This window comes from Myiozetetes cayanensis, unplaced genomic scaffold (genome assembly GCF_022539395.1).
Source record: "Myiozetetes cayanensis isolate MyiCay16 unplaced genomic scaffold, myiCay2020 scf5-8, whole genome shotgun sequence".
Taxonomy (NCBI): domain Eukaryota; kingdom Metazoa; phylum Chordata; class Aves; order Passeriformes; family Tyrannidae; genus Myiozetetes; species Myiozetetes cayanensis.
In genome coordinates, this window is record NW_026087742.1 from 103,197,890 (window position 1) to 103,222,514 (window position 24,625).

At 39.5% G+C, this 24,625-nt stretch overlaps 1 long non-coding RNA gene across 19 annotated transcripts in view; it reads right to left on the reverse strand.

Moving 5' to 3' along the window:
• Positions 1-24,625, reverse strand: part of LOC126648896 (uncharacterized) — a 286,520-nt gene that overhangs the window by 94,567 nt on the left and 167,328 nt on the right. For 16 of the 19 annotated variants that reach the window (XR_007630907.1, XR_007630921.1, XR_007630923.1 and 13 more), the window contains one exon: positions 9,113-9,205. This is a non-coding gene — a long non-coding RNA (uncharacterized LOC126648896). Of the gene's footprint in view, positions 1-6,709; positions 6,874-8,102; positions 8,258-9,112; positions 9,206-24,625 lie in introns of all 19 variants that reach the window. The other 3 variants (XR_007630920.1, XR_007630917.1, XR_007630919.1) reach the window with 2 other exon arrangements.

Consider the following 24,625-nt stretch of genomic DNA (forward strand, 5'->3'; position numbering starts at 1 on the left):
GATACCACTAATTTGTTGGAGTGAATGGGGGTTTTCCAGTCAAACTATATTACTTTATTTCTTATTTAAAATTATATGCATCTGAAGCTTTTAGCACATTTCAAGGACACATCAGGTCACACAATTGAACTGAATTGGGTTTGCATGACCAGGTTTTGGTTGCAATAGGGCTACAAGGGTGGCCTCTGTGAGCAGTTGTTAGAGGCTTTTCCCAGGTCTGACAGAGCTAATTCCAGACAGCTACAAGATGCACCCACTGCAGGAGTGAGAATATGTGAGAGAAACAGCCCTGCAGACACCAAGGTCAGTGCAGAAGGAGGGGGAGGAGATGCTCCAGGTGTAGAGATTCCCCTGCAGCTCATAGTGAAGGCCATGGTGAAGAAGGCTGGGCCCCTGCAGTTCATAGAGGTCCACGGTGGACCTGCAGCCCCTGGAAGGGAGCTGTGCCGCAGCAGGTGGATGCCCAAAGTAGGCTGTGACCCTGTGGGAAGCCCAAATGTTGGAGGAGTTAGCAGAGGAATGTCTTCCATGGAACCCACACTGGAGCAGGGGAAGAGTCCTCCTCCTGAAAAGGGAGAAGTGGCTGAGACAACAAGTAATGAACTGACCAAAGCCTACATTTCCATCCCTTTGAGCCACTGGATGGGAGGGAGGTAGAGAAAATCAGGACTGAAGTCTGGGAAGAAGGGAGGAGTGGGGGAAGGTGGTATTAAGATTTTGGTTTTTTCCTCATTATTCTATTCTGATTTGATTGGCAATAAATAAAACTTATTTCCCCAAGGTGAGTCTGTTTTGCCTGTGATGGTAACTGGTCAGTGAGCTCTCCCTGTGCTTTTCTCAACCCATGAGCCTTTCACTATATTTTCTCTTCCCTGTCCAGCTGAGGAGGGGACTCACAGAGTGGCTTTGGTGGACACTTGGAGTCCAGCCAGTGTCAAACCACCCCATGAGGCACAAGTGAGAGAATGTAAAACAGGTATTGTACATGATTATTGGCAGAAAACGATAGTTTAATTTACTTTAATGTAGTTTACTTTAACTGAATATATCTTCTGATAGGATAAACAGAGATACATTCTCATGAACAGAAAAGCAGAATCATCCCCCATTCTGAATGTTAGCCTGCAACTCAAAAGATGCAGGTTAAGTTGTTTGCTCCCTGCAAGCTGCTACCTTTGGCAACGTCTATGGACTATGTCTGCAGACTAGAGATGACTCTGACACCTTCTACAGCTGTTCCTGCCTGCAAGCTGCCAGTTAATATAGCAGAATAAGGAGGGGAGAAGATGAGTTCTTAATTTACATCAGCAGAGGGAAAGAAATTAAATCAGTGAAGTAAGCTAGACTGGAAATGAAGTTGAGGAACAACTATTACAGTCCCTTGAGTAGGGCACTTAATTACTCTATAGCTCCTTTGGAAACTGCCTTACAGGGACTATAGAAGACGCTCCTGCTCATGACAGTTATCAGGATGCGAGTTTGGTAAAATAATAATCCTGGCAGTTCACTAGTGGGTTTGCTTGGTCCTGAAAAACTGATTTCCTGGTAAATTACTTTTAAAAATCTACTTCTGTCTGGTTTCTCTGATGATTTACAGGACTAGATATCCAATTTTCTTGCCATGGTGAAAACAACTATTGGAGAGCACTGACTAGTGTTTGTCCTTCTCTTCACCTTGATTTTAAAACCTCCCAGCTAGTCAGTGAAACTTGTTACACATTTAATTAGCTATTTTGGTTGATGCAGAGTTAAAGACAGTTCAGTAAATAGTTTGTCTATTATTTCTATCCTCGTAAGTCAATAATGAAAATTATGTTGCTCAGCAGACAGCATATGCAAATAAATGTGTATATGATAGACTGCAGCTGAATTCACTGGTGTCTAATAGGTGTTTAATTGCTTTGGAGTGCTACTAAAAAAAGCAATATTATTAGGACTTTTTTCTTGCAAATGGGTTTTGGAAGCATACGGTCAGTGCTGTAGTCTTATAATTAAAACTAAATAGGTTAGAAATTACAGGGTGGAAGGAAATAAAAGCTCAGCAGCAAGTATATGTATGGTTAAATGCAGATTAGTGTGTTGTGCAGGGTGCTTGTGGGTATGTCTAAACGTTGTGCTCAAGTACTATGCCTGCTAGGAATTACCATTAAGACTTAGGAGGAACTGTGGTTGTCTAAGGAGGCCTCAGGGAAATGAATTCTTAGCTGGGGCTGGCACAAGTATAAATTAACCAATTAAGGCACCTGTATCAATATAAGCATTCTGACTCATTGTTTAATGGGATAATTGGAATTCTGTAGAGAAAATAAAGTTGATTACAAGGATCAAACAGAGGGAAAACTCTCTAAGCATTTGTCTCTTGCTTGTGACAAGCTGTAGCTTAGGGGCCAGTGTTATGAGGCTGCTGACATGGAATAAATAGCAGTATGGGGGGTGAAAGATCATTACTTTTTAATGCTTACAACAAAATTGTGTACATGCTTATCTGTGAAGAAATAGAACTCCACATGTTTAAGAATAAACATGAGGTCTATATTACAACTTCTTCTATGCATCTGAATTCCCAGAATGTCCTGGTTTTACCTGATGAATTATTCTTGATATAATGCAATTCAGCAGATGATTTTTCCTATCACTTTACACATATATAGAATAGTTTGCAATACAGCTACAATCCTAGGTGTCTACTCCTTGGCTTTGATGGGTGGATTTGCCCATCAAACCATGTGATGAACAGCTGGTGGAAGAGAAAAAGTCAAAGAGATGAGGTGCTAGCTGGGTTCTTCAGTCCAAGGAAATAAGATGTGGTTGATTTATTCTCTATAAATATAAGACAAACTGATCTCCAGAGAGAGGGAAGAATGGAAGGTAAATTCACCATATTCTCAGGAAGCAATCTTTCACAAAAGATCAGCAGGCCTTTCACCAGAGTATGTTTGAAGAAAATGAAATGGTATCTGTGGCTTCTTGTGTCCAAATATATGCTTTCCTTTGAAGGATTGAAAATATTTTTGGTCAGTGGAAACTGAGGCCTACTCAGCTTCTCCTTCATGTTTCTGAAGAATAAGATGACTATTTGGGAGAAAAGAAGAAAACTGAGTAAAATAATATAAAAAGTTTTGGGTGCACAAGACACACCATATTTTATCCAGGATATCCATAGAAAAACAATAAAGAACACCTAACTCTTCTTCATTTATTCCCGTTATTCTGCTTTTTTCTTTTTTTCTTTTTTTTTTCCTTAAATCTGGCAGCCACCGTTGGAGATGGAGTTAAACTGAAACTATTTCTTACAAAAAAGGAAGGTATAGTGCCCATTTTTAAATATGATTATAAGGTATGCACAGTCCAAATACAGTTGAACTTGATGATCTTTAAGGGTTTTTTCCAATCTACATGATTCTGTGAATTTTGCACATGTTCTCTTGGGAACTACAGCCTATGCTCACAGAGGTGATTAGACCCAGTCCTCAAAAAAGGAGAGTCCTCAAAAAAGACTCAGGCTCAAACCTGGGCCTCTTCTTATCTCTCACTTTGCATAGGATAGATTGTATCACTACTTGATCTAGGTTGTGGAAAACCTGGACGTCTACCCTGCCTGCTTGCCTGTAAACCAGCTCTGCACTCAGGACAATTTGTCATTCAACAATTTCACTGTAGTTGGTCAGCAGGTTTTTCTGTACAGAGACACTGTGATGTAGTGGGTTTCTCTCTAAAATCGCTACTAAACTATTGCTCTCCTGTGCTCATGAGACGTGGAATGAAAGACACACTTTAACCCTCTCTAGTGTGGTGTTCTCTAAAACAAGGGAAACTGTGATCCCTTGAAGTTTTTATCTATAATGGAGTAATTATTACTCATAATACAGCATTCCATGTACTTGGAAATAGAGCAGAGCATACCAAAAGCACTCTCCCGTAAAACATATACTAGAAAATATACTGGATTTTCTGTGTTTTCCAGTATATATCCCTGTATTTACATTGCATTGTTTGCTTTTTAATTCCAGCCCTTACTCTTTGCAAGGCAGGGATCTCTAAAGGACTCCAGCTGTAATGAACTGTATCTCTCAGGACGTTTATCTTCCATGTGGTATAGTATGAGAATCCTATAGTTCAGTTTTGGAACTGTAGTAGCAGCTGGGAACCATGAAATTGAATAAGGGCCAGTCCTATAACTCACTTTAGGCTACAGGAATTTGCAAAGTAAAACTCTTCCATTTGAGGATTGTAAAAGAATTTTCTTTAAATTAAAAACGTTCAAAATTTTTGTTGTTCCAATTTAATGGAATTGTAGCATTTCAAAATTTTGCCTAATTTTACACCAAAACCGAAGATGAAAAGGAATGGAGGTTCTCAATTTCATCACGACTGACGCTGCCTAAACCATAGAGCACACCACAGTGCTATTGAAACCAACAATAAAACAAATGAGTGCTCTGTAAGCTCCAGAATACACAGTGAAATGAAACATAATGAAACACAGAATTACATTACATTTACTATTATTTCCTATAATGAGAGTCTATCCATCTTATCAACTTCTGTGATAACCTTTGCCCCTTCTGGACCTGATGAGTTTTGCAAATTGTATAAACAAAACTAGGAATTCTTATCCAAGATTACAAACAGAGAAGAAAGGTACATGCTGGTGGAAAACAAGGACATACAGAAATTCTTTAAATAAAACCTCATTGCATTGGGATTCTTCCATAGAAGAAAATCAGAAGGACAATCACACTAGGAGAAACAGATGCTGAAAAAATATGCACTTTCTATAGGCACATGATGAAGTTAGTGTCTCAGCAGATACTGCTCTGAAATCTGTTTTATCGACCTGAAGCTTATGCAAGCAGGATGACTCAAGGGTAATTGACAAGAGACAGAAAGAAATGATATGTTGTTGTATGTGCTCTGAGCTGTTTTCTCACCACAAAACCCTTTGATACACATATGTCTTGTAATTAAATATTATATAAAATTCTTGCTGAATACAACGATTGCAGCCTTCAGATATGCCTGTTCTGGAAAAGGTCATAAAAAAAATTAAATCACAATAAAATAATGTCTTCTGCTCCTGGCATTTCATATACTCTGAGGTAAAGTATACTCTGTGTTGCCACCTGCAGCAACAAAGCCAACAGCAGCATGTGATTAGGACTCCGAAATCTCTTCTTTATCTGAGATTGCTTTCTGAAATCAAATTCAGGCAGAGAGAAAAGGAGGAACAAACAAGTTTACTGCAGCTCTGCAATAGCAAATAATCAAGAGAACTACTTGAGGAACATTAAGTGAAGCACCAGATTCTTCAAATATTATGATAATTGAAACACAGGTGTTGAATATCCAAATATGTGCAGATCTCTCTCCTTAGTGTGAGACAAACTACAGTGCAGGGGGAAAAAGAGCCAGTCTGTGAGCTAGAGGACAAATTTATCTCAACCTAAAATTTGTCAACAGCTATGTTGAACAGGCAGTGTGTTCCAGTGCATGACAAATGACACTGCTATTCATAGAACAGGTGTAACACAGATTGCCACAGTCTAAGTTTTCACCAACACTGCCCCGTGCTCCAAGAGATGTTATGCACTCAGCCATAGAGCACCATGGTGTGCTCAAGTGGAAGTTGCAGCTGATACAGTAAATTATCTAACAGTTATGTGCAACTAATCTTTATGGTTTCTTGTAAAAAAAACCCAGACATTGAGACGATTAGCAACTCTCTTTGCACTTGGACTGCATTTTGTAAAATGAGAAACATTTGATCTCTGGCCGTAAGGAAGCGATATTTTGTTTTGACATCAGGTCTGATGAGCAGATTCATCCAAATGCTCCACATCAGCCCTTGATTTGCACAGCTACAGAGAAAGGGTGCACCTTCAGCTCATTTGTAGCCCCATTCTGTCTCTTTAAGCATATTTTAAGGAGAGCACAGATTCACTGGCCAATCAGTTCAATAAAACTGTATGCATAAAAATACATGGAGAATTCTGTTCTGGCTTCTTCATACAGCTTCATGGAGGATCTTGGCTTCAGACCAAACAACTGCAAAAGCAACACTTTTCCCCCTCAGTGTTTTAGCAAAGTGCACATAATACATCTTTAAGTAAATTAGTGTTATAACAGTTTTCCACTGATCCATCTTGAGAAGTCAAATGAGAACCAAAAATAGATCCTGTTTTCAATTTCCCCTGAGCAGCAAAGTGATTTGAAATCCTCCCTTGCCACAGGAAACAAACAGATAAAAAACAAGTTTGGCAGTGATTCAGTAAATATATGTGCTTATTCAGTATTTAAATTCAGGAGCCAAGGAACCCTTTATTAGAAAAGAACAATCAACACATCCAATGGTAAAAAGCAAGTGTGACTCTCCAAGAAAATCCCTTCGTCTGTAGTCAGATGCTCTGTGACATTTACAAAGGAAAACTCAACTCAGAGTATGCAGTGGTTGTCAAAGATACCTCTGTGGAGAGGTGCAGAACACCTAAACAGCCATGTACCATAAGTATACCTATGTTTTAAGGGACTGGCAAAGTATAGGTGAAGATATGAACAGATACTACTTATGGGAACAGGCTAAACAATAGATTGTAACCTCAACCTGAGTTTTGAAAAAGGGGAAACCTCCCACTTGGAAAATTCCTGCAGAGCGGTATAGTTATTGAATCAGTAAAATAACACAAGCATTTCAAAGCAGAAGAGCCCTTACCTTTAGGTCTGATAGGATCATATGCAGTTTCTCAAGTAACTACTGCTGGAGTTGTCTGAGATAAGTAACAGAATTTTCAAAAATGAAAACAAGATGATCTCATTTGAAGGTTTGGTACTTCCTTAAAATATTTATGTAATAAAGGTAGTCTCTGACAAGGAAATCTGGATGTGTTGAATGAGAAAATAAAAAGAAAAAACAGTAACCAAGCATTACAGCTTACTTCAGAAAAAGCATAAAAACATAGGATAGTTGAGATCAAATCTCTGAAAGAAGATTGCACTTGAATATACTTGACTAGTACAAACCATACCGTCCCTAATTTTGCTAAGAACACATGCATGTTAAATTATTTTTCTTGAGGTCTGTTGGTAGATTTGGCATCAAGGTACTAAAATTAATTGCTCTTTGTATCGTTGTTGCTAATGTGATGTTCTCCTGTTTGTTTTTCAGCAGGTCATGTCTATAAAACTCATCACTAGTGGCAGTGGCATTGAAAGAAGGTAGTCTGGTTATCATGACATCAAGCTAATGAAGATTAGCTTGAAGAAAGCAAAGGATCCCTTCCTCTCCAACTCTGTAGGACAAAAGGAAGGGGGAGAATGAGGTAAATATTAATAACATTTTATATAAACTACTTGAATTTGTTCTGCTTATGTGGAATCACATCTGAATAAAATTAAAGGAGAGAAAGGAAAAGTATTGCCCAGTCATTAGAAAAATAACAAATGGGTTGTTAATTGGCAAGTGTTTAAAAGGCTGGCTCTAATCAGGGTAAATGGGCTTGTTTTTCCAACACTGGGTCTCACATCAAAACAACAAGAAACAATTGAAAAATCTCTGCTGAAGAAAGCAAGAGGAAGTGGGTTGTCACCAGCTGTTCAAAGACAAGATCCTGCAACAAATGTGTAGCAGCAGATGCCGTGTGAAGCACGGGGAATGTAAATGCATATGAGTCATCACATAAGCTTAGTGGGGACAAGCTGCAGGCCAGAATCCTGGGGGTAAAGATTTTCATGATTTTAACCATTACTCCACCTGCTTTATACTTTGTTCAAGTACACAGTATATTGTTTTTTGGACGAGGGTGTCTTTAAGCTCTGTTAAAGAGCCCCAAGCAGAAGGAAAATATCTTACAGAAGTATTATGCTTTGGGCTTATGACATCAAAAAGCGAGCATTATTGTCTGTCCAAAAGGGACAGGAGTTTAAAACATTTTCCCCTTTCCCTTCCCTTTAAGGTTCATGATAATAATAAAAATTGTTAAATGGATAATTTTTATGGTTTGCAGCATTTCACTGATTTGTTTTTCCACTCCAGATTCATAAGTAGCTCAACTGGCACACTGGGAAAGAATAGAAAATTGGCATAGTGGCAAAAATGGAAGAACTACCAGCTGTGTTTCACAGAGATAATCCTGAGGATCTCATCTCAGGTTGGTTGCCCCTGGGCAGTGGGATAAGCCCTTGCAACAGGAAGTATGATGAAATTTGAACTGAAGGTGACAGTAGGATGCTCTCCAGGAGTTTTCAGTAAAATCCTGCTTCTCTAAAAGAAATAGCAAGAAAGAGACAGAGGGAGGAGTCCCAGATTCAGCTCCTGCCTTGGCAGTCCTAGCTGTATGTATTCAGGCACTCTCATACTCTAATCATTATAACAACCACACTGATTTACACAATTCCGTAATCTTATAAGAAAATAGGTCAGTGGGGATTATCAAATTTTCATCCATTTAATTTCAAAATTCTCTTCTTGTTTTTCCCCAGCAATACCAAGCTCTCAAGTAGAGAGGAAAAAAAAGCATTAGAAGAAGACTTTGCATGGAGGTGGATCTACATTTTGAAGCCATTTTTATATTTCATGCTACTATGTTCTACTGTGACATATCCTGAGAATTCCCTCCTGCCAGTCACCCTCGAAGCAGCCATCCCAAATTTCTCCACTGAATTCATACTGCTTAACACATCACAAACAAGGAGTGGTTTTTGTGCTTTAAAGAAGAATTTTAGGGCTGAATGGAAACCGTGATTTAATTTTTTGAAAATACGATGACCTTTTGATATTAAAGTTTTCCTGGTTTAAAGAAAACAAAAAACAACAACAAAAAAGAGAGGAGGGCTCTCACTAGCCAGTGGTATAGACATTTGGAGATTCACCTGTGCCAGAAGGGACACTGCATGGGTACCAACCCAGTGGGAACACAATTACACCCTGAGTTGCGCTGGGTTATGATTTTCAGACTCCATCCAGGTGATGCCATGAAGCTGGTGGCAGCAGGGTTCCTTTTGGACTTCTGCCACATAGCTCTACCAGTAGTCAGGGGAGGCATATAAGTTTCCCTTGGGATAATTTATCTGCAAAGCCACTCTTTAGAAAATAAAAAAAAACCAAACACAGTTGTACCTGATCTTAGGAAGGAGGTTGAGGACTGGACTTTGCCACATCTCATCGCAGAACTCAGGCAGGCACCCAGCATTGCAAGTCCTTCTTCTGCACCTGGGCAAATGAAGTAGGAAAGGAATGAAATGAGTTCCTACTGCCCTTCATCTCTTACTTATCAGACACATAGTTGAAAGAAACTGCTAGTGGCATTATACACCATCTGAGCCAGATTTTTCACCTCAGGCTCATGACATGGTCCCTTTTCCAATTCTATTGGAGCCCCAGTGGTTGGGCTCCAACCATGGGAAGGGATGGGAAGCTTGGGGGAGCCTGACAGCACCCACGCTTGTTCCTCACACCGGTAAGATGACCAAACCTATAGTTTCAGTGATGAAAGCAGACCACAAAGCAGTTATTGTATTTCCAAGGGAGGGAAATCCAGCCTGACTTGGTTTTGTCATAAGTGATTAGATTTTATATTGTGCTTATGTACTTCTCCTAATCAAATTAGCATGTTGGCTCAAAATCAGCCTAGCAGAAAAACTCTCATTTTCTACTCATTCTGCTTCATTTATCACCTGGAATTACCAAAGTTTTGAGATTTTCTTTCCTCTCTGTCTAGGCCCAGTTCTGCTTAGCTTACAAAATTTGAAACATTCATAGCCCAAGGTTGCAAGAGCAATGAATATTTATAATCCCATCTTCCCAGCACACTCAGAGGTGTCTCACAGCGTGACTTCACATTAGAAATGTCCCACCTGTGGGGATCACTCAGAAAAACACAGATTACAAGTCTGTACAACATAGAACAAGGTCAATACCCAAATTATGGGAATTATCACCTTAAAAAAGGTTGCATATCTGATGATGCACTGCACCAACACTGATTTATAGGTGCTGTACTCATGACTCTCCCCTGTGAAGACAGAATTTCAGCTATTAAATTACAACATTATTCCCTGGTTCTTGTTCTGAGCCTTCTCATGAATCAGCTGCAAACTATGTAATGTGCTCCTCTCTCCATTTACAAAGGTAGCCCCTATCTCCAACAGCAAGAAACATAAAAAAGGGTTTCTCATCAAGCTTCAGAGCACGGGGAAATAATATAATTTAAAGAACATAGTGACTAGTGACAAAACACAGGCAGGACTCCAGTGATGAGAGCTCCTTAGAAAATACTGCAAATGAAACTGTGTGACCCTTCAGGTATCTTCTTAAAATTCAATGCAAATATTTGTCTTTTTTTGGCTGAGGCCACATTTAAAAAAAACACCCCCCATCCCATTCGCCTCCAAAAATGCAATTAAAGTTTAACATTAATTCAGATTATTTTCCTATTCAAGAAAGAGCTATGAGGATTACTGTCAGTTTTAACACTTGTCAGGAAAATATGGTTTCTTCCACTTTGCAGACAGGCAATTAACGTTCAGCAGCAGCACTGAAATTAGAAACTATCTAGAGGCCATTTTAGGCCAAGAAAGTTTTGCCATTGATTTTAATGCATCAAGATATAATGTATCCTCCAGTATCCTGCCCTTTCCTATTTTCCCCAAACTTAGGGTGAACCATTAAATTGAAGCTTGCCCTGTAAATCCCATAAGCTATTAATGTAGTTCCCTTAGCTGGAAGATAGATTAATGACCTGAGACTTCTGTAGAATATTTGCTACTTCAGTGCAAATTAATATCATATTTTATCCTCATTTTATACTCACATCCAGTACTTCCTTCTGCAAAGGATACCAGAAGGAGCTGGTTATTTAAATGCCAAGATTCTAAATCTTATCTTCAAATTTTTAATCAAACTGTTTAACATGAGTCTTAAATTTCTGCATCTCCCTTTTTCATACTTCTCTCACCTCATTTTTTATGCTAAGAACAAAGAAAAAATTAAAAATTCAGATATGTTTAGGAGGGTTTATTTAAATACTAGTGAAGTTTTTTAAATGCTTTATATTTCTCAGGACTCAATTCTCCTCCACACTCCACAGCTTGGGCTGGGACTAAATACAAATGTCTTTCACTGCACTCAGGTCTGAGTTCTCAGCTTTCAAATAGATTTAAATTTTCTAGGTAAGGTGTGCTATCCTGCAAATAATGCTTTTGTCCACAGTCTCCTATATTTTTTTATATTTTTAATTAAAATATCAATTCTTCTTCCAATGTCTAAAATAACATTTTTTAGTAAACACATTTCTCTGATATTGGAATCAATTTCTGGAGAAAGTAAAATCATGAACACATGAAAATGGCTTGAGACACATGCTTAGTTCTAGTCAGGCCTCCTTTCTGCAGGAATGAAAATTATGGCAAGGTCCCCAGTTCCTCAGGCAAACACAGTAGGTTTTTAGAGGAAATAAAGAAAGTGGTAATGGGGGAAAAGGCAAAGTTGTTTCCTCTCACTGTTCTTTCTTGCCAGCACTTCAAAAAAGTTTGCTATTTATTTGTAAAACTAGGCTCAAATTTCAAACCTGAAGCAGAATTTTTCTTTTGTTCTATACTTCAAACCCTCAACAATATTAATAATAATAACAACTGTAAAAATGTTATGAAGATCACAGAACACAAACAGCAGTTCAGAATAAAACTATACATTTTATTTTCTGGTCTACATTTGTTATTATTAAAATCTATGAAGAAAACACAGCCACTTCCTTATGATCTGTTTTGGCACCAGTGTTAGGTATCAAATCACAGGCAATTTAACACAGACTTGTAACCACATTCACTTACACTTGATGAAGCTTCATTAGCTGTTATTGGGGATTGTTCTGGTCAAAACGCTTTTTGGGAGCACATTTCAGACACTCACTTGTCTCTTGATTAGAAATATCCTTTACCTCCAATCTGAACATATTTAGAATTGATTATTTCATTTGTAAGGAGCATTGTTACAGTACAAGGAACGTTTTCCAACAAGGAACATCTCATCCAACTGTTGTACCACTTCAGAGCTGTTATGAAAGGCACTGTCTAAATGCCTCTTAAACGCTGACAGGTTTGGGGCATCCACCACCTCTCCAGGAAGCCTGTTCCAGTGTTTGACCACTCTCTTGGTAAAGTAATGTTTCCTAATCTCCAGTTACAGATAATACCATGAAGAATGACTAAATTTCACAGACAGTTAAGAGGGAATGATGTGAGGATGGCCAAGATGGGAGGTCTAGATTGGATATTAGGTAAACTTTCTTCACTGATAGGTTTATTAAGCATTGGAACAAGTGGCCCAGAGAAGGTATTACCCAGAAGTATTTAAAATATTTGAAAGTGTAGATGCAGCGCTTAGGGACGTGGCTTAATGATGGACTTGGCAGTGTTAAGGTAACAGTTGGGCTCGATGACCTTAAAGGTCGTTTTCAACCCAAATGATTCTATGATTCTATGAAATGTCACAGATAATGGAGCAGAGAACTAAGGACATTTTGAAGAGTGAAACTTGCTGGGTGACTGCTAAATGATTGGCTAGGTAACCCCACCAGAAACACCAAGTTTGGATACAGAGGTAGCAAAAGTGAGACTTGTGAGGAAAAAGTAGTCAGGGTGGAAAGTTATTTGAGAGTAGACAGTGGGGGATAAAGAGAGGTCAGTCATGTTAAATGGGAGAGTAGGCATGGGAAATTGAAGGGAGGGAAACAAAGGGGACAGCTGAGTTGCTGGTCAGTATGCTTGAGCTCTGCACCTGATCACCACAGTCCAGTCCATCTTATTCAATTCAACTCCTGTTTTCTGCTTTAGGTGTCAGCTTTGCCTAACATGGGAATTATTGCCTAGACCCTTTGTCTGAGAAATAGCTACAGTCAGGTGTCTGCTGTTGGATGATGCATTGCCCACAGCTTCTGCATTCTGTCATCCTTCTTTGCTTCATTTTTTCCTTTGAAGTTAGAAAAGAGAGATAAAAGACTACAGAAGCAAGAGAGGTAGCAATGTAGGGAATATGAAAAATTTCAGAATGACAAGCTCTCCCCGTCCTGGTTTCAGCTGGGATAATTTTCTTCCTTATATCTGGTACAGTCCTGTGTTTTGAATTCAGTATGAGAAGAACAATCGAAGCCTACTGATGTTTTGATTGTTGCTAAGTAGTGTTTACCTTAAGTCAAGGATTTTTCACTATTTCATGCTCTGCCAGTGAAGAGCTTCACAAAAGCTGGAAGGGAACATAACTGAGACAGCTGATCCAAACTGGACAAAGGGGTATTCCATACCATAGAACAACATGCCCAGTCCATGAACAGGAGTTACCCAGAAAGGGATGGATTTCAGCTCAGGGATGGGCTGGCTATCAGTCAGTGGGTGGTGAGCAATTGTGTACCACTTTTTTCTCTCAGCTTTTCTGTCTCTCTCTCCCTCTTTATTACTATTCTTATATTTTACTTCATTTCATTTCTTATGTCAACCCATAAGTTTTACTTTTTCCCCCTAATTCTCATCCCCATCCCACTTTGAAGTGGGGTGGGAATTGAGTGAGCAGCTGCCTCGTAGTTAATTGCCAGCTGGGCTTGAACCACGACATCCCCATAAGTTCCTATCCAGACACTGCTATTTATTGTTATTCGTTCATTGGTGCCCAAGTTGCTAAGCCTCTTGGCAGGGAAAATCAGAGCATACTTGACTTCACTCTGCTGTAGCCAAAATGCTTCATGTACCCAAAATAATTAGTTTAATGGCAGCTCGAGTATCACTGCACTGCAGCACTGCCATACTCTGTCTCAGCAAAGAAGATAAAGAGCTAAACAACTACACCTCCACTCAAAGCTTCCTCTTCTTTTGTCCTAGAGGTAACACTACAAGCATCACTAACAAAAACAAATAAAAAGAAATAAATTGGCAGTAGTATTGCCTCTGAGATCCCAGTATCTGTAACTGTAATAATCGAAATAAATTAGATAATTGGAAGACCCAACAGAAGCTTTCACCAAAAAAAAAACCCAACAAACCAACACTGAGACCAAGATATCCTATCTACAATACTGACAAAGGAGGGAAAAAGGAAACTCACTAAACAAAAATCCAGTGGAAAAAATGCTATCTCTAAGTTTCAACCTTGATTTAATAATTGAAACATCATGTTCCCTAACATTACACGTGACATGCTGTGGTATGACTTCTCTGATGTGCCAAACTCACAGACAACTCCCTGGTTTAGATGTTATTAGTCTGCTGACACACTGTCTGTCTTAATTCTGCCGTTTCCAAGTAGAAATAAAGTCACAGCTATAAAACATGGTGTAGATACCCACGCATTGCACTTGTCTTTCCAATGGAGCCTTCCCAAATGATCAGTTTACAAAGGCCAACCCCATTTGGCTGGTATCCTTCCCTTGAAATCCAAACTGTTTGAGAAGATAAATTATTGTTACTACATGCATAGCACCTGTCATATTTTACCCACTGAAATGTGCTATAAAATACATTTCCAGTGGCTGTCAGGGAAGGAAGAATTGATGTTGGCTTCCACCAGTGACAAGTCCCCTCCTCCAGCCTTTTGCCTGAGTAGTGCAAAGCCCTCATGAAGATTTATCCACACCTTTGAAGTCAGACTTGAGGAAAATCTCAACCTGGGCTCTCGGGTACTTCTACAGATTCTTTCAACTTTAACCTGTGAAGTAGATGCTCTCTTTAGACTGTTAGCAATTAGCTCAGTGTGAGAGGATGACAAGGAGGAGACTCTGGGCTCTTGTTCAGTAATGATACTGTTGCTCTCAGTTTGTCAACCAGCCAGGGACAAACAGTTTGTTTTGCAAGTGTTATCATTTTACTGAGCAGATCCCCAGTGTCACACTACAGCTGGCAAACAGCAGAAACAGGAGTAGCTCCATTAAAAGCATGTACTGCACACCAGCCTTTGATGGGACACATTTCCCACATTTGTCATCTTCCCTTTGGCTTCCCCACATCCCCCTTGACACCATAACTTTAAGAATATCAAGTTCAAAGGTTTTTGTTTAGAGTCCACACAGTGAGAAATCTGTCTTTTCCAAAATGTTACATTTAAGATTAATTCAGAACCATAATGGAATGGGACCACAGCTGAGAAAAGGGAGAAAATGAAGTTAATTAAAGTGCTGTCCAGCTGGAACTTGAAAATTCTTCAATCAAGGAAATATATCATACCCTGTCTCTTCCTATGTACATTGAAAAATAGCAACTGCTGTGGATTTAATTAAAACTTAGACTTAGTTTTTAGTTAATACTCTTTACTTGATTCAATATTATTCAGTTAAGATACAAAGTTATGACCCTCATCATGAAAGAGAATATTTTCCTACATTATGATAACCTATGTGATTTTTGGCTGGTTTTGATCTTAGGCAGTTTCTTATAATACCTGGGGAAAGCAGGAGAACATAAATATTACTAGCTCAGCTGGTTTAACTTGGCCTTTTCATTTGATTCAAAGGTGTACTTTTTTGGTTGCTATATTTTGCTCAAGAGATTTTAGAGGTTTCTCAACTACAGATTTCAAGTTAAAATGTCATATTTAGAGACAGATACTCAGAGATTGCTCAAAACTCTTTCTCCATCAAAGCCCATAATCCGGGGTCCTTCAGTAGTGAGGAACTATGCTGCAGCTAAAGAAGCCCACCTAGAAGCACCAGTGTACTTCATCATAACCTCTGTGTGGTTTTCTCATCACCTAAGAATCCAAATCCCAGCTCACCAAATACGCCTGTATAGAATTTTTAAAGAATTCAAACACGGTTCTTCTCCCAGCTATGAGCACAACAACTCAGAGGACTTTTGTCATCAAGAGCAGTAACATTTATACCAGCATCCTTCAGGTGCAACACCGCATTATGAATGAAGCATGAATTTGAAACCATTGCAGGAGTGGTTATCTCAGCCTGCAGTTGTCTGTCAGCGCAAGAGTGCCCTAAGCTGGTCCCATGCTCCAGTGGCATAGATCCAAGTCTGGTGAGCTTTGCACATTTGCATACAAGTGTCCACACCAAAAGGGCACTGCTGTCTTCAGAGGCCCTTTGGAGAGCTTGGATCAAGATGGGATGGCACATGGCCCAGGCTAATAAGATGCTCCAGACATTAGCTGGCCTTGTCCTGGTATATGGGATAAATGAAAGAAAAACTTGTATCCGGTAGTTATCTGGTTTTCCACTGGTTGGTCGTGTAAGAACCATGTTTTCAATGTGCAATCTGTAACCAGGGCAACTTAGATCTTTTTAAAGGGGACAGGATTGGAAAATAAGGTCTCCATTACCAATGAAGCAGGAAGGGTTAATCGAAACACTTTTACTGTAAACCCACAAGAGCCCCCCTTACCCCCTGTATTTCGTTCACTGTAAGCTGGACTTTTGGAAGAAGGCTATGTGCTGTACTAAGAGCATTAGACCTTAAAGGAACCACAACAAACACTAAACAAAGAACTCAACACACATAAGTCTCATCCAGATGAGCCAAGGTAGACATTTGAATAGGTAAAGTAGGCCTAGAGCCAAGGTTTTCTTCAAACCTGGATGATCAGAACACAGAACAATGGATAGAACAAAAGGTCACGGATGTCACCCGAGGAAGATGAGTAAAATGCAGACCCCAGGATGAAGGCAAGACCGGAACTACCCTAATTTATTCCTCAAAATAGATACCACGCCTCAGTCTCCACCCCGACTCCACCTGCTATGAATATTGTAATCTAATGATGCAATAATATGAATATACATGTGATTATGTTGTAATCATGATTAGAAACTGTATAAATTGCTTGTTTTCACTGAACCACTTCGGAGCTTTTGTCCAGCCTGAGCTGGAAGCTACCCCGACGTCGTTAATTCAATAAATACCTGCTGGTTTTGGGCTCAAAATTCTGCCTTTAAGCAGTCCTTTTTTTACCTGCCTTTTTTGGGCATCAATTACAGCCTGAGATAAAATATAATAATGGCCAGTCTTCGCGAGCGAAGATCCGGGGAAGGTCTTTACGCCTTCCAGCCTGCGCATTGGATTTTTTAGGTGAGACACAGTGTGCGTGGAACTGAGCCCACCCTTTAATCCTAAGGTTCATCTGCCGGGGCCAAGCGAGCTTGGACAGTGGCAATGAGGTCCTTAGGACGTAGGTGGGTTGCCTTTAAGGGCTAACGAGCCCCACCTGCCCGGGAGTGGCCCTGACCGGGAATCGAACCCGGGTCTCGGCGGTGATAGCGCGGCGCCTTTACCACTAGACCACCAGGGGCTCCTTCAGCCTGAGATAACCATCACAAAATAGCATAGGCTTAGGCAGGGAGACATGTCTGGTAGGAAGGAGATGAGGAGAGCTTGAGGAGGCTGCAGAAGGGTTAGAGTCAGGCAGCTATGGAAAGAAAAATGCCCTCTGTGGCCTACACACCTGCTACCTGCCCACTTACAGGGTCTGATTCGTGTCAAATTCTTACTGTAACTTGACCTAAGGGTTCAATAGGTTAAAATGTATTTAGAAAAAGTAGAAATAAGAACAAAAGAATTCTAAAAGAGCTTTCCTTCTGTCTGCACTAAGATAGAAATGAAGAAAGATAACAGAGAGCTGCTGCTCCCTCTGGCTTTCTGTCCCACTCCCCACCTCAGCAGTTACAATTTTATGTCATATCAAAGATTCATAGAATATGGATTTAGATGCAAGAAAATGCTACCTAGATTTTAGAAAGACTATATTCTTGATATTAACAGGTTTTAGTATTTCTGATTTTTCATTGTTTCATATCCTTTGCAAAAGTGAAGGAGAAAACCTCACAATATTTCCTCTAATAAAAACCTTTCTTTTGATGTTTTCTGTCCTCTGGACAAATTTACATAATGAAAGAATATGCAACACAAATTAATCCCCGAGTTTAACTTAAAATGTGGTGGATAAATCCACAGAAAGCCTTAAACAGTATTTATACGCTGCAAGTTTTGGAAATGTGTTTCCATGTGGCTAGGATAAAACAGAAAAATAGATAAAAGACACAGTACACTTTTTAATGTGGTTTTTTTTTTAATAAAATTAAAAAACAATCAAACCCATCATGTTTGGGAACTGAAATTAACAAATTAGCATTCCTGAAATCAGTTTTCTACATTCAAGGCAATGTGAGAGAGAGACATATTTATGTAACTCCTTCCAGAGCTTGGAGCAGCACTGACAAATACACATGGCATAAGAGAAAAGAAAATGTTATGACACCCATTCAGCAACCTCAGGAAGATCCACCCAGAAAAATGCTTCTCCTTTTAAATTTTCGGCTGCAGCCTTTGAATTTTCAGTAGTTTTATTTCATGTTAGTCTGTTTAAATCAACAAAACTCAACTCATTGTCTTGTTTAGAGACACCAGACACACACTCTTATCTATGATGGTGAACTCCTCCGAGGCCTCACAGACCAGGCTGCAGAAAGCAGAGGTCCAGCAGAGGCACAGTGTCTCCATCAAGGGCAGGTACAGAACAGAGTTAGTGCATCTACGGTAACTCAGAACAGTGGAGATTTAAATTAAGTGCCACCACATAAATGGTAGCCTGAACAATTTGTTCCACAACGCACACACTCACCGCTCACACTCGGGCAGGTCTGAATGTGCACCACAAGCACTGAGTGTCTATACAATCACCTGCAGTGGTATTAGCTGAGGAGATTTACAGTGGGTTCTCCCAAGCTACAACAGAGCTGTGAGCATCAGCCTAGAGAAGGCCAAAAAAGATACCAACTCAATTGCATGGACTCAGTTCCCATCTTTACGGTAATCCAGTGGGTCAGGCGTAAGAAAATGTTTAAAAAAAAAAAAAGAACAAGAAACCAAAAGGTGAGAAGACGTCTGTACATAATACCATGTAAGCCAATGTGTTTGGATAATGGCAGGCTCATGTTCTACTTGCTTCAGTTTCCAATTCCTCACTGAATGGAGTAGTTAGAAAGGACGGATGATACCATGCGGAAAAAATAGGTGAATTAAAAGGACAAAATGAGGAAAGTAAGAAGGAGAAGAGAGGCAATCAAGAGTAGGAGAAACAACTTTTGCCAATTCATTGACCTTGTATATTCAGTTAGATTTTTGAAAGATAATTTTTCCCTTTCGAAATACTCATCATTGGACACATGCCTGGATGAGTCAAAAAGAAGATACATGGGCACTCAAGAGACAAGGAGATTTAACACATTGCCATTGTTCTCCAGAATTTATTTCAGATAATGAATGTTCCAGAACAGGATTTTTTTCCTTTGTTCCAAATATTGCAGAAAGTATTTAGCTTAAACCAGTCTGCTTATGTATTTTCATTGTAACCTTGTATCTTTGACAGTAATGATGGCAGCCAGAAACCCAAGAAACAAACAATATAGGTCATCAGGCATATTATGGAATGAAAAACATAATCAGAACTACTTTTAATAAATGCTCACACAGCATTTCTGCAGTTCTGTGTTTCTTATACAGAAGATTTGACGTTGCTAAGTATTCTATGTTGAATTTTTATTTCCAAAAGCAGTTATAAATTAAGCAGCCTACTGTGCTTAGAGTAAGGTTAGGATCACTGTAGTATATGTCAAGTCATTCTTTCAGACTCTGCGCTAAAAATATAACTTGGTGAAAAATCCCTGCTACTGCTAACAACCCTGTGAAGTTCTTTGAAGTGCAGTGTGGCTGTCAAATATGTCAGTTGCTGAGGGAGCGTCTCATGGCGCCGAAGAATGAAATATTTGATTTGTGAGTCAGGAAAAGCAGAATAGAGACGTGCTAACACAGAACTGAGCAGGCTGAATAGTCCATTCACCAGTTCTTGAGTTGGATACGCAAATGTCAGATGCCAGAGGGACATCAAAGCACCCCACGTTGACTGTGAGCTCTGTGTGGCACATCCGGAGCCGTTAGAGAGTCTGTCTGTGCACTGTCCTGCAACCACGCAAAAGTCTTTGCAGAACAGAGACCAAAATGCAGAAGGAGGCATTAAGCACGGTGAGACAGGTATTTGGAAAGACAATTAGAGTGACCTGTGGCTTTAAGGCACCCTGGAAGCCCTTGGGTTGAACATACCATCCCTGGCACCCCCAGCCACACATTCTGCTGTTTGAGGAGGATGTCTATCAACCTCTATGTCAGAGATATGTTTTTTATAGGGTAAGAGAACATCCTGACAAATGCTGTATTTCAGGACAAGTTCTTAGTGTTATGCATTATATGCAACAACATCTCAACCCCTTTGATTATGACCCTCTTCTGTTAGCCACTACCCAACATAGTGTGAAACTCCCACTCCAAACCCCAAAATACTAACATCACTCACACAGCTTTGATTTTGCTAAGTACGATTTTTTTCAATATATTAGAAAAAACAAAAAGCTCAGGAAGAACATTTAGTCTTTCTCATTTTAAAATTATAACTATGCCTCCTAAACAGGGTCTGCAAAATAAAAATATGTCAGAGGACTTTGAGTTCACTTCTTCTTTTGCAACATAATGCAACACATTTTTAGTTTCTTCACCTCTAAAATCATAAAAGAAGCTACTGTCACTCTACTGGCAAAACAGATTTCTCTTCTTATTCACATTCTCAAGATACTTCTAGTTTTTGTCGAGTTGAATCTGAGCTAGTTTAGAGATTGTTGGAGTTTTAATGTAATCATTTAGACCTTAAAAAGCTGACACATTTATTTGAAGGAAATAAAAGAGAACAGTTTTACTACTATTTCTAATATCTGAATAATAGAAATATTGCTACATGCTTTTATTCTCCAGGGCTCAAATCTAGCTCAAACAGCTTTGTTTATTTTTAAATTAATTTTTATATTTATATATACATTTGAAGCTTTCGTACCAAATTCCTCCGAGCTCCTGATAGGAAGCAGCCATAAGTGAAGACTGGCATGTGCTATACTCCTCCAAACCACCTTGACATGTTATTCCACCTGATGTACGTGTGTTTGGTACACTTCTTTTGGTACTGTCACAAGAGACTGCTACCCTGGTGAGAAGCTCTGTGGTGGAAGAGATCATCATGTTTGCCAAAGGTGAAAGATGAAGCACTGAACTCCATGAAACTGGAAATCCTACCACTGTTAATCTGACAGTGCATGCCAAGCATGTGCCAAGACACAAAGCCATATGATTAAAGGAGAAAGTGTCAATCTTCTTTTAACGCTGCCTGGATTTTATATCACAGTCCTAATGTTGTTTAAACCAAATATTAATATTTGACTATGAAAAGGGTGATTTTGCTTTATTTAAAAGTAGACATACAGCCAAGGACAGTTGAGGGAAATTACCAGCCTGTAGGGTTAGGCAGGAAGAGCATTGATCACACCCTCAGTAATGCTTGGATGTCTGTGAAAGACATAAGAAATACTCAGAGTTTTTAGAAAGAAGAATCTCTGCACCACTTTGGAGATTAACCTTATAATCTTGTAATGAATTCCACAGATCTTTCAATTCTTACGAACAATAACTTTCAAAGAATCTGTTAGAAATAATGAAGTTATGATTAAGTGCAAATAAGAAAAGTATGCCAACCTCAGGCTGAGTTGGCTGGCAAGCCATAAAAACATTTTTACATGCTTAAACTAGCAGGAGAGTGGAATAATTGATTGGAAATTTTCAGAGGAAATAAACTTTCATTGGAAAATATCATTTTGTGCCCAGGGGGTTTCACTCAGAAAGTTCATTTGGCGTTCAAGCACTCCACTGCAGACAATTCATGTTCAGGAGCAGGAGTACCACATTTGTGCCCTGTCCAAGCTAGAAGTGTCAGCTCATTAGCCTGAGCTCTGTATCGCCTAAAAGCAGCTACCTGGCCCTCTGATCTGAGCAAGCGTTCCCAGGTTCCCTCACCCTAAAGCGCCTCCCCTTCAGCTGGGTCTGCCTCAAAAAAACAAATAAACCCTCACTGCTGAGTCTTTTAAAGGAATCTCATATTTTCATGTTCTACAGATAGTAGGACACACTCTATTAGAGCTCATTTGGAGCATTTCCTCAAACAGGAATCTTACTGCTACTTCAGCCCTGTTGCAATTCATCAATGTTGATTTTTTTTTCTTTTTAAACTGGTATCCACTGTATTTATTTGTTGATTTTTTTTTCAATATTTACACAGTGCATAATGATCCACACATCCTGTGTTCATTAAGTGGTTCATTTATCTTGTTACAAACCAAACTAGGAAATCTCTAGGAAGTGTGGCCAGCAGGCCAAGGGAGGTAATTCTTCCCCTTACTCCATTTCCATGAGACCCCACCTGGAGTACTGCATCTAGCTCTTGGATCCCCAACACAAGGATGTGGACCTATTGGAATGAGTCCAGAGTAGGACCACAATGATCAGAGGGCTGGAGGACCTCTCCTATGAAGACAGGCTGAGATATTTGAGATTGTTCATCCTGAAGAAGGCTCCATGAGACCTTACAGCAACTGTCCAGTACCTAAAGCAGGCCTACAGGAAAGGTGGAGAGGAACTTTTCAAAAGGGCAAATAGTGACAGAACAAGGGGGAATGACTTTAAAGAGGGTAGCTTTAGGTTAGATATTAAGATATTCTTTACTGTGACTGTGGTGAGGCACTGCAATAGTGGTGGATGCCCCATCCCTGGAAGTGTTCACGGCCAAGTTGGACCAGGCAACCTGGTCTAGTGGAAGGTGCCCCCTGCCCATTGTAGAGGGGTTGGAACTAAATCATAATTCAGGTCCCCTCCAACTCAAACCATTCTGTGATCCTATGATCTCCAAACTGTTTTGCAAGAGCTAATGGCCAGAGATTTATCACCTGCAGATCAGTATGCAGGACCAGGGTTTTCCAAATTCCTCCATTCCATATATATCCAAATGATATCTTTTAAAACCACAAGTGCAATCTAGCCACTCTACCTAGAGCCTGCAGGGCAGGTGGCTATTTGGAGCACAGGTCCTGAACTGTCCCTGTGGTTCCCATTTGCCTGGTCCCTCTTCTTCCTGCCCTCATTTCATAGCTGGAACAACCACATCTCAGTCCTCTTAAGGGATATTTCAATACAAAATATAATATTAGCAGCAAGACTCTTGAAACCTTCTGAAAGGGAAACAAAAGGAGACTGTTCATACCATTACACCTCTCTGTGCTGTCACACAGTTCACCAAAGTCCCTTTTTCTTTGCTTCTTCACTAGGTTATCTCGTATCAGCCTGTGGCTGAGCAGGGAGAGCGGCTACTCCTGGATATATTCTAACTAACCCCACCAGAATCAGCCAGATCTTTCTAGCTTTACCCAGACATTACTCTGAAGTACAGGAGATATCTATTCCTATGATCTTAAAATGTCTGCGTTGCCTTGCACCAGCACTCTGCATAGTCCTTTTCTGTTCACATGTTCACATACTGCTGCAGGTAATAAATACATTTTACTTTGACCAAAGAGGTGATAAGATTTTTTAGGGAAAAGCTGGAGATTATCAAAATACTTTGAGACGAACTATTGCATTTATTTTATGAAGCTTTTTAACTGGTTTGAAAAGTTGAACATAATGAAATAGCTTCAGAACACTGTATTGAAATGGAAAAAGAAAGTCTATTACCCTTTCCAGGTTCCCCCTTATCCAATAATTATTTTTTTGAATTCAGCAGAAGTTAATAAGGAATTTCAGGATTTTTTTCTATTAAAAAAAATGGATTTATTTCAGGAAATGAAAACATTTGCTCTAATTTCAAAGGAATAGAAAGGAAATTGCATACTTCAATTTCTTAATGATAAAAACATATATAATAATAGTAGTCAGTCCTCTGTTAGTTGTTTAAGAAAAAATCAAAAAGAAACCATATATTAATATTTGATCTTCTAAAATTCTTAGTTCAGGTATTTAAAACTGTATGTCTGAGACATCTAGGTGCCACAGACATTTACATTTTACCCTGTGTAAAGCAGAAATTCTCACCTAGACCAAGTTAAGAATTGTTTCTGAGTGCACAAGGTAGCATTGACTCCACACCACATCTGACTCCAGCTTATTCTTGAACATCCTGGGGGACACTGGGAGGCCAGCAGAAAACTGGAGAATGCCAGGAGATGGGTGCCTTTGATATTACTTCATCCCACACGCTTAGAGTGACACTTTTAAGAGTTGGAACTAACAAGACTTGGCATCAGAATATTGTTTTTTCTTCCTCTTCTTGCTCAAAATGATTCTGCACTCTGGTCTTATACACACAAACTTCTGTTCTCATGCTGTGGAGTCAGTTTGTGGAGTCCAGGGAACATTCACCCTAGCTTAAGGAGGAAGAGAGGAATGAAGAGCTCAGTTTTGTCATCCTCTGTCACACTGGTGTGTACTTTATTCTGCAAGTGCTTCCATTGGGGCAAACAAACCTCTCTGCACGCACAGAGTAGAGCACTAATCAGGTTAAATAAGGTTGGCAGATTCAGGTCACACCACAGATAAAAATATCCATTATTATTCAGAAATAAAAAAGCACATACCAGAAAATAGACAAGAGATATTTAACAAAATTTTGGATGAAGGGAAACAAGCCTTGTGGACCATTAAGAGCTAGCAAAGCTATTGGTCCCACTAGCTCCATGGCTGGAAGCTCTTCATCACAAGCTCTCCTCTCAGCAGGAGCACTGAA